The 10793-nt window shown below is 48.2% G+C and overlaps 1 pseudogene; it reads left to right on the top strand.

Moving 5' to 3' along the window:
• The window catches only part of LOC123120681 (cinnamoyl-CoA reductase 1-like), a 40845-nt pseudogene extending 39302 nt beyond the window's left edge, over nt 1–1543 (top strand).
• Nucleotides 1544–10793: the final 9250 nt, after the last annotated feature.

The raw sequence follows: 10793 nt of genomic DNA, 5'->3' as shown, positions 1-10793 counted from the left end.
TTCTTCAGATGGGTTCAAAGGTTCAATGACGAGGACTGTGGCTCCAGACCACTAGTCTTAGGGCACGTGCATGAATACTTCTGGTTTTCATTGATAAGGTTAGGCTGACTCCGCTATGGAAGCAGCGAGCAGCATGTAGGCGGCTCGTTTTGGCGGCAACAATGGTCATTCAGTGGTTCTGTCGGAGTTTTATATATTTGTCATGTAATATCACCGTTGTATTTCAATTTCCTTCGTGGGCTAAGTTCAACTCTTTACACTTTTGCTTGGCAACGTTGGTACTTTCTTGCAACCGGAGAGACAACGTGGGAATATGCAAAAAAGAATGGGCTTGGACGTGGAGTTTCTACACCTAGGCTCAAATGATCCTGGGTGAACAGTAAATTCAAAAAATATAAATTAATTCAAAAAATCTAAAAAATATTATGGCAAAATTTAAGGAATGTTTGGAGTGTACGCAAAAATTCATCAAGAAATCACATTTGTGGAAGGCGGAGTAAAAAAACAAAATTGATGCTCTAAAAATGTTACTTTCAAATGCATTTTGGAGCTCTGATTTTGTTTTTATTGCGACAACTTTCACGAATGTGATTTCGTGATGAAATTTTGCATGCACAACAAACATTTTTTAAAGTATGCCACAAAAAAATCAGAATTTTTTGATTTTTTTTCTTTTTTATTTGAATTCACTGTTCACACCAGGAGTATTTGAGCCCGGGTGTAGAAAGGTACTTTCGGTTAGTATTGTTTTTGGCCCACAACTACAACCAGTTGTCAATACGACCAGCGAACTTCTTCTCTTATGTTATTAAAGGTCCCCTCATCATTTCCTGTTCTTTTCCATTTCTTGTTTATTTCTAGTAGTATCACTTATCTGGCAAACATGTCATATCGTGTTATGGAGTGGCTCAACTATTACAATTTTTAAGGGGAAAACATGGAAAATCTTACGGTGTGTCTTGGAAGAACTACTTATTATCTAGTTTTTGTCAATTTTATTGTAGGAGGTCCTAATGTGATGAACGACGTGATGAGGGAGATAGTCGATGTCCGTGATGTGGCTGATGCTTTGCGTATGGTATACAAGAAACCGGAATCATCTGGAAGATATATCAGCGCATCAAACTACATTACCACAAAAGCCATGCTGGAATTGTTAAGGAAGGCGCGCCCTAACTACAATTACGTGAAGTGGTGGGTCTCTTACCATGCGTTCCTTGTATGCAGCAAATGGTGCATTCTGTTTCCTGAACGGTCGTGCTTTGTTTCCATGGTTTGAATAGCTCTCTTTGTTTTTTGCAGCAAGACTGATGTGGAACATAACTCTCCCATCACACCGACCTCATCGGAAAAATTGAGAAATCTGGGCTGGAAGCCAAGGAAATTGGAGGAGACACTCCTGGATAGCATCGAATACTACCAGAAGATGGGGCTTCTGCTAGATGCCGGGGGAGAGGGATATCCGTGAAGGAAATATGCCCTAGAGGCAATATAAAGTTGTTATTTATATTTCCATATATCATGATAAATTTTTATTATTCATGCTAGAATTGTATTAACCGAAAACTTAGTACATGTGTGAATACATAGACAAACAGAGTGTCACTAGTATGCCTCTACTTGACTAGCTCGTTGAATCAAAGATGGTTAAGTTTTCTAGCCATAGACATGAGTTGTCATTTGATTAACGGGATCACATCATTAGAGAATGATGTGATTGACTTGACCCATCCGTTAGCTTAGCAGATGATCGTTTAGTTTGTTGCTATTGCTTTATTCATGACTTATACATGTCCCTATGACTATGAGATTATGCAACTCCAGAATACCGGAGGAACACTTTGTGTGCTATCAAACGTCACAACGTAACTGGGTGATTGTAAAGATGCTCTACAGGTGTCTCCAATGGTGTTTGTTGAGTTGGCATAGATCGAGATTCGGATTTGTCACTGTGTGTATCGGAGAGGTATCTTTGGGCCCTCTCGGTAATGCACATCACTATAAGGCTTGCAAGCAATGTGACCAATGAGTTAGTTGCAGGATGATGCATTACGGAACGAGTAAAGAGACTTGCCAGTAACGAGATTGAACTAGGTATTGAGATACCGACGATCGAATCTCGGGCAAGTAACATACCGATGACAAAGGGAACAAGGTATGTTGTTATGCGGTTTGACCGATAAAGATCTTCGTAGAATATGTAGGAACCAATATGAGCATCCAGGTTCCGCTATTGGTTATTGACCAGAGACGAGTCTCGGTCATGTCTACATAGTTCTCGAACCCGTAGGGTCCGCACGCCTAACGTTCGATGACGATCGGTACTATGAGTTTATGTGTTTTGATGTACTGAACGTTGTTCGGAGTCCCAGATGTGATCACAGACATGATGAGGAGTCTCGAAATGGTTGAGACATAAAGATCGATATATTGGAAGGATATGTTTGGACATCGGAATGGTTCCGGGTGAGTTCGGGCATTTACCGGAGTACCGGAAGGTTACCGGAACCCCCCGGGGAGTCATTGGGCCTTAATGGGCCTTAGTGGGAGAGAGGAGGAGGCGGCCAAGGTGGGCCCGCCAAGCCCAATCCGAATTGGGAGGGGGGTCGGCCCCCCTTTCCTTCTCTCCCTTTCCCTCTTCCTTCTTCTCCTACTCCAACTAGGGAAGGGGGGAATCCTACTCCCGGTGGGAGTAGGACTCCCCCTTGGCCGCGCCATGAGAGGGCCGGCCCTCCCCTCCTCCACTCCTTTATATACGGGGGAGGGGGCACCCCATAGACACACAAGTTGATTGTTTAGCCGTGTGCGGTGCCCCTCCACAGATTTCCACCTCGGTCATATCGTTGTAGTCCTTAGGCGAAGCCCTACGTCAGTAACTTCATCATCACCGTCATCACACCGTCGTGTTGACGAAACTCTCCCTCGACCTCAGCTGGATCTAGAGTTCGTGGGACGTCACCGAGCTGAACGTGTGCAGATCATGGAGGTGCCGTACTTTCGGTACTAGGATCCGTCGGATCGTGAAGATGTATGACTACATCAACCGCGTTGTCATAACGCTTCCACTTTTGGTCTATGAGGGTACGTGGACAACACTCTCCCCTCCCGTTGCTATGCATCACCTAGATGGATCTTGCGTTTTCGTAGGAATTTTTTTGAAATTACTGCGTTCCCCAACAGTGGCATCCGAGCAAGGTCTATGCGTAGATGTTATATGCACGAGTAGAACACAAAGAGTTGTGGGCGATAATAGTCATACTGCTTACCAGCATGTCATACTTTGATTCGGCGGTATTGTTGGATGAAGCTGTCCAGACCGACATTACGCGTATGCTTACGCGAGACTAGTTCTACCGACGTGCTTTGCACACAGGTGGCTAGCAGGTGTCAGTTTCTCCAACTTTAGTTGACTCGAGTGTGACTATGCCCGGTGCTTGTTGAAGGTTAAAACAGCACACTTGACAAAAAATCGTTGTGGTTTTGATGCGTAGGTAAGAACGGTTCTTGCTCAGCCCGTAGCAGCCACGTAAAGCTTGCAACAACAAAGTAGAGAACATCTAACTTGTTTTTAGGGTATGTTGTGATGTGATATGGTCAAGACATGATGCTAAATTTTATTGTATGAGATGATCATGTTTTGTAACAGAGTTATCGGCAACTGGCAGGAGCCATATGGTTGTCAATTTATTGTATGCAATGCAATCGCCCTGTAATTGTTTTTACTTTATCACTAAGCGGTAGCAATAGTCGTAGAAGCAATAGTTGGCGAGACGACAACGATGCTACGATGGAGATCAAGGTGTCGCGCCGGTGACGATGGTGATCATGACGGTGCTTTGGAGATGGAGATCAAAGGCACAAGATGATGATGGCCATATCATATCACTTATATTGATTGCATGTGATGTTTATCCTTTATGCATCTTATTTTGCTTAGTTCGGCGGTAGCATTATAAGATAATCTCTCACTAAATTTCAAGGTACAAGTGTTCTCCCTGAGTATGCACCGTTGCAAAAGTTCGTCGTGCCGAGACACCACATGATGATCGGGTGTGATAAGCTTTACGTTCACATACAACGGGTGCAAGCCAGTTTTACACACGGCAAAATACTCGGGTTAAACTTGACGAGCCTAGCATATGCAGATATGGCCTCGGAACACTGAGACCGAAAGGTCAAACGTGAATCATATAGTAGATATGATCAACATAGTGATGTTCACCATTGAAAACTACTCCATCTCACATGATGATCGGACATGGTTTAGTTGATTTGGATCACGTGATCACTTAGATGATTAGAGGGATGTCTATCTAAGTGGGAGTTCTTAAGTAATATGATTAATTCAACTTTAATTTATCATGAACTTAGTACCTGATAGTATTTTGCATGTCTATGTTGTTGTAGATCAATGGCCTGTGCTACTGTTCCTTTGAATTTTAATGCTTTCCTAGAGAAAGCAAAGTTGAAAGATGATGGTAGCAACTACACGGACTGGGTCCGTAACTCGAGGATTGTCCTCATTGCTGCACAGAAGAATTACGTCCTAGAAACACCACTAGGTGCCAGGCCTCCTGCAGATGCTGCTGATGACGTTAAGAACGTCTCGCAAAGCAAAGCTGAGGACTACTCGATAGTTCAGTGTGCCATGCTTTATGGCTTAGAACCAAGACTTCAACGTCGTTTTGAATGTCATGGAGCACATGAGATGTTCCAGGAGTTGAAGTTAATATTTCAAGCAAATGCCCGGATTGAGAGATATGAAGTCTCCAATAAGTTCTACAGCTGCAAAATGGAGGAGAATAGTTCTGTCAGTGAACATATACTCAGAATGTCTGGGTACTGTCGGTGTCAAAACCGGCGGATCTCGGGTAGGGGGTCCCGATCTGTGCGTCTAAGGCTAATGGTAACAGGAGGCAAGGGACACGATGTTTTACCCAGGTTCGGGCCCTCTCGATGGAGGTAAAACCCTACTTCCTGCTTGATTGATCTTGATGATATGAGTATTACAAGAGTTGATCTACCACAAGATCGTAGAGGCTAAACCCTAGGAGCTAGCCTATGATGATTATGAATGTCCCTATACAGACCAAACCCTCCGGTTTATATAAACACCGGAGGGGGCTAGGGTTTACACAGAGTCGGTTACAAAGAAGGATATCTAATATCCGGATCGCCAAGCTTGTCTTCCACGCAAAGGAGAGTCCCATCCGGACACGGGACGAAGTCTTGAGTCTTGTATCTTCATGGTCCATCGGTTCGGCCAAAGTATATAGTCCGGCCGTCCGGATACCCCCTAATCCAGGACTCCCTCAGTAGCCCCTGAACCAGGCTTCAATGACGATGAGTCCGGCGCGCAGTTCGTCTTCGGCATTGCAAGGCGGGTTCCATCTCCGAATACTCGAAAGTAGATTAGGGATCATGTCCGGCTGTGCGAGATAATTTCCGCATGCCGCCGTAGAGAGCCTAACACTTCACAAATCTGATCTGCTGACAACAAATTTTTTTTAGCGGCATGCCCTGTGGCCTGGCCCAGCACGGACCGGTTTTTCATTGGCACGCCTCGCCAGAACAGACATCGTGTTCCTCTTATCGCGGGATCTTCCATCAATACGGGGGCGTGCAACCCCACGACGCCTATTGGTATGACTCCGTGTTTTTAGGTAAGTCCCGTGCGGTTACGCTGAGGACGCTTGATATTCACCCCCTTTATTGAGGGGCCGAGGCCTATCCCTCTTTTCTACCACGCTTGCGCCTTTTCGCATCTCGAGTTCTAACACCCGAAGCCCAAGCTTAAGCACTTCGGATCTTCAATCATGTCCGGATCCAACCTTCACGGGCGGTGGATGGCCTCCTCGGTCACAGAGGAGGACATCGCGAAGCTTAGGGAGGTCAGATATCTGACCGCCGACATGCAGCACAGGCTTCCTGCTCTAGGGCAGGTCATCCCTACTCCCTAGCCCAACGAGAGCGTCGTATTTGTTTCTTACTTCCTCCGCGGCTTAGGCTTCCCCCTTGATCCCTTTGTGAGAGGGCTCATGTTCTATTATGGGCTGGATTTTCATGATCTGGCTCCGGACGCCATCCTTCACATCTCGTTGTTCATCGTTGTGTGCGAAGCTTTTCTCCACGTCACCCCGCACTTCGGCTTATGGCTCAAGACCTTAAATGTGAAGCCGAAGATGATTGAGGGGCGACACAGATGATTGAGGGGCGACACACGGAGTGCGGAGGTGCTGTAATAAGCAGGAATGCCGACGCCCCCTGGCCAGAGGGATCCTTCCCAGATGTGTCCGATCTATGGCAGCGGAGGTGGTTTTACGTCACGGCTCCCAGGGGCACAAAGTGGGTGGCCGCCCCCGACTTCCGTTTGGGCCCTCCGCCTCAACTGGCGTCATGGGCCAATGTAGGACAGGATTGGGGGCCTGTTAATGATGTACCAACATTGCAGAGCCGCATCCGGGAGCTTCTTGAGAGGGACATTAGCCTTGTCAGCATAATTCAGGTGATGCTAGTCCGATGGATGTTGCCGTGCCAACGCCGGCCTCTCCGGATGTGGGAGTTCAATCCGGAAGGTCCGCGGACTATTATGCACTTCTTCGGCTTGACGCTCGAAGGGATGTGTAAGTTATTCTTCGGACCACAAGTAAAGTGTCCGGACACCACCGAGGATGCGGGCCTGAGCTGCAACCGCCCAGATACCCAAGTAAGTAACCCAGAAACCGAACACTTTGTTTATATTTATCATAACACTATTCTAAAAAATCCTCCGTGGCCAGGAATGGCTCAGCAAGGCGGAGAGAATCAGGTGTCCGGCGCCACTTCCCGAAGGCTCGCCTAGACCCACCATAGCCAAGATGCTTGGTTGTGTGCTAAGTAAGGTGCCCTTAGGGAAAGGCGAAGGGAAGAACAGAGAAGCAGAACTTCACACATTGCACATCCAAACCGGGGGAATTTTTACCTTCCCAAAGGAGGATAGTCGGGGAGGGGAATCTAAGGTCTCCTCCCCTCACGGGAAGAAGAGGGCCGCCTCCGAAGACTTGGAGACGGAGGTGCCCAGAGAAGGGAAGAAAACTTCACCAGAGGGCCCTGCCCCGAAGGGCGTCCTCACCGCACCATGCCCGCCAACGGGCCAGCCCTCAACCAAGTTGTAAGTTAGTCGTAAATACGAAGCTAGTGCTTCCTCCTCCGAGAATAGTAACCAGGATCCATTCTTTGCAGTCCGGCAAGCAGCTCTTCTCGATAGAGTTCGTCTTCGGGGGATCTCCTTCCGGAGATGATGGAGAGTGAAACCCCACCGACCTCGCCGCCTCATGGGGCGGGCGACCCCGAGGTGTCGTCACGGAGGAGTCCCGATTTGCTGAGGCCAGAGGCTAGTACTTCGGCCGCCCTGAGCCCGCAGCGTTCGGCTCCCACGGGGGGCGATAAGGAAGGTCCGACACAGTTCGGCGATCGGCCGGATACGCTGACGGGCCTTCTGGAGCGAGCTGCTCTCTCGGAGGATCACCGTTCATTGATGAGCACGGTGCTTGAGAAGATTTCATCCGCCACAAGCGGGTTGAATGAGGCTTTTACAAGCCTGCTCAGAGGCTTTGAGGTATGTAACGAAATATATAATTCTTGATTGTGGCGCACGCGCTAGGTGTGCTCCATATAGATAGTAGCCCCTGAGACTCTGGTTGCCAGCCTAAGGCGGCAAACGGAGGATCACAACGTTGAGTAATGATCATACTGTGTATATGCCCAGGTGGCGAAGGGTCCGGCAGCCGACCAGTCCGTTGAAGTCGCCGAACTAAGGCGATAGATTGGAGTTATTGATGCCGATATCACACTTGTGAACAAGCGGCTTAACGAGTCACAAGGTATGTGCTCTGCTTTCCTTATTAGTTATGGGAAAAACTAAGAGGAGCATTATGTTACTGTTATATGCTTGGACTGTAGACGAAGCTGCTGCCATGGAAGCCCTGAGGGCAGAACTTGCCCTGGCCAAGGAACAAGCCCGGGCTAGCAATGCGGCTGCCCTAAAGGCGGCCGAAGAGTTGAGAGCCGAACAGGCTGCTCGTCGCCGAAGCGAAGACAAAATAGCCGAGATGGCTGTGGAGCTAAAAAATGCCGCCGACCGGTATGATCTCCTTGAAAAAGAGAATAAGGCTAATTCAGCTGACCTGAAGAAGGCCCTTGATGCAGCCAAGGAGACGCGTTCCAAAATTAGGGATGCGCGGGAGGAGCTTCGACAGGTCGGATAGATCGCGGCTGGAAACCCCTATTTGTTGTGGATGAAGTTCTTAGATCCGAAGTATGCTCCTCTGGATCAACGCTGGAGCCCTTCAGATGCATATGCGGATCTGGCGAAGAGTGCGGCTGATGCGGCCAAGTTTTTCGAGGATCAAAAAGATAATGAAGTGGAAAAGTTGTTCTGGTCACAATTCAGTGCTCCAACGCGCCCGTTGCCATTGAGCAAGAAGATGGCTGCTATGGCCGAGCTCCATAGGTTGTCCGGTCTTGCAATGAGGTATGTAATAGACCATCTATGGCCAAAGGGGCCGAAGCCGGACAGTTATTTTGGTTTAGTGCAACAAATCCTTGGTGCCGTGTCGCGAATCGATGCCATAAAAAGGTCGGCGTGCATAGAGGGTGCAAGGATGGCTCTTGCCCGCGCTAAGGCATATTGGACAGATATGGAGGCCACCGTTATAGCAACCCAGAATCCGGCAGGAAGCCAGGATCCGGCCGAGCACATCTTGGAGCAGGTAACAGAAGGTGCTCGTATAATTGAGGCTCAGTGCTCGAAGAATGTCATGTTCGAGTGACAAATCGTTTTATTGTAAAAACAATTTTAATTATGAGGCTATGTTTATACTTTTTGCCCGAAAGTGCTATTGTGCCTCCTGTGCGGTCGTTTTATGTATATATGTAATCTGAAAGTTTGCAGTCGTTGGCTTCAGCCCCCACGCATACGATGCGGGGGTGTTCGCAAAAATGTGCATAATCACACTTAATCCAACGTCTTGGTCCATTAAGGAGGTGATCGCATGGCGAACTAGGCAACCAGACTATATAGCTTTAACACTTTCACTTAGCCATAGGAGTTTGATGGTGGGGCTACTATGTAGCCCCTTGTACCTTTGCATGCATTCGAATACGGGCGCATCTGTACATGACCGGGAAATGGTCCTTCGTTAATGCGGAGGAATCCTAAAGATTCCGATAAGTCTTCGAGTGGTTGAACAGTCTCTCGCTATATCATGACAGTCAGTTTTCGACTTTCTCTACTGAGGTGCTCATCCGGAATAACCAGGGCACAATCGCAGTAGTTCTCCTTTGGCCTGCCTTAGCCGATAAGAACGGAACGTAAGGCGGCAAACCCAGGAGCCGGGCAAACCCAACATTGGACCAAAGACATGATTCAGAGCTGATGCATATAAGGCCAAACTCGCGACGCCGAACACTCCCGAAGGTATTCGGACTTTATAACATATATCGGGCTGAGTAACGCCCTTTATTATGAACCCTGTATTTCCATGTACGTGCATTAGTCTGTCGTGGCGAAATGCCAATAACGGCAGTATCCTCTGTGGGTGTAGTACCCATGGGATGTGTAAGCAGCAAGAGACAATAAAGAAGGTTTACACAGGGGCTTAATCTGAAGAGAAACCTTTGAGCGGGGCCCTGCTGCACGTCTGCGCCTTTGTCTCTGCTGTGCCGTGTCCTGGAAGGGTGTCGCACGAATGGTGTCTGTAAAAAAGAAAAACTCATGTAGAAGAGTATGATGTAAGCGTGCGAAGAGTTGGCTATCACCAATGGATAGAAAAATTGTAAGACATTGGCCTGTTAATAAGGTCAAGCCAAGAGTTGGGCGTTATTAAATATCTATATCCCCTGGTGTCCTCTATGGGATTACATGTGTGGCGCCCAGATCAGGTTTATCTGGGCTGCCGGACTCGTCTAACCGTGTCCGTGGTCTTAACGACCAATCATGCGTTCTGGTATTAGAGGTCGCTTAGAGTCCGGCTGCTAGAGCCGTCTCATACTCTTCCGCGCGTAAGGAACGCTCCGTATTTCCGTTGACGGTGATGATGCCACATGGACCGGGCATCCTGAGTTTAAGGTAGGCGTAATGCGGTACTGCGTTGAAGCGGGCGAAGGCCGTCCTCCCGAGCAATGCATGATAACCACTTTGGAGGGGGGCGATGGTGAAGAGTAGTTCTACGCTTCTGAAGTTGCCTGGGGAACCGAATGTCACCTCTAGTACGAGGGAGCCCCTGCAGTGGGCTTCAACGCCTGGTATCACCCCTTCAAAGGTGGTGTTACTTTGGCTGATTCTGGATGGGTCTATCCCCATCCTGCGGACAGTGTCCTTGTATATTAGATTAAGACTACTGCCGCCATCCATGAGGACGCGAGTAAGATGGTATCCGTTGATTATTGGGTCGAGCACCAAGGCAGCTGATCCTCCGTGCCGCATACTAGTCGGGTAGTCCCTGTGATCGAAGGTGATCGGGCAGGCCGACCAGTGGTTAAGTTTGGGGGTGACGGGCTCTACAGCGTATGCGTCTCTGAGCGCGTGTTCGCGCCTTCTCGTGGGTATGTGAGTCGCGTGGATCATGTTTACTGTTTTAACTTCTGGTGGGAATTTTTTCTGTCCCCCAGTGTTCGGCTGGCGAGGCTCATCCTCGTCTTCACTTGGTATTTCCCTTCCCTTGTGTTCGGCATTTAATTTGCCGGCCTGCTTAAAGACCCAGCATTCTCTGTGAGTGTGGTTCGCAGGTTTGTCGGGGGTGCCATGAATTTGG

Source organism: Triticum aestivum, chromosome 5D, assembly GCF_018294505.1.
Source record: "Triticum aestivum cultivar Chinese Spring chromosome 5D, IWGSC CS RefSeq v2.1, whole genome shotgun sequence".
Taxonomy (NCBI): Eukaryota; Viridiplantae; Streptophyta; class Magnoliopsida; order Poales; family Poaceae; genus Triticum; species Triticum aestivum.
Note: the sequence above shows the minus strand (reverse complement) of the source record. Positions and strands in the feature narration are given on the sequence as shown.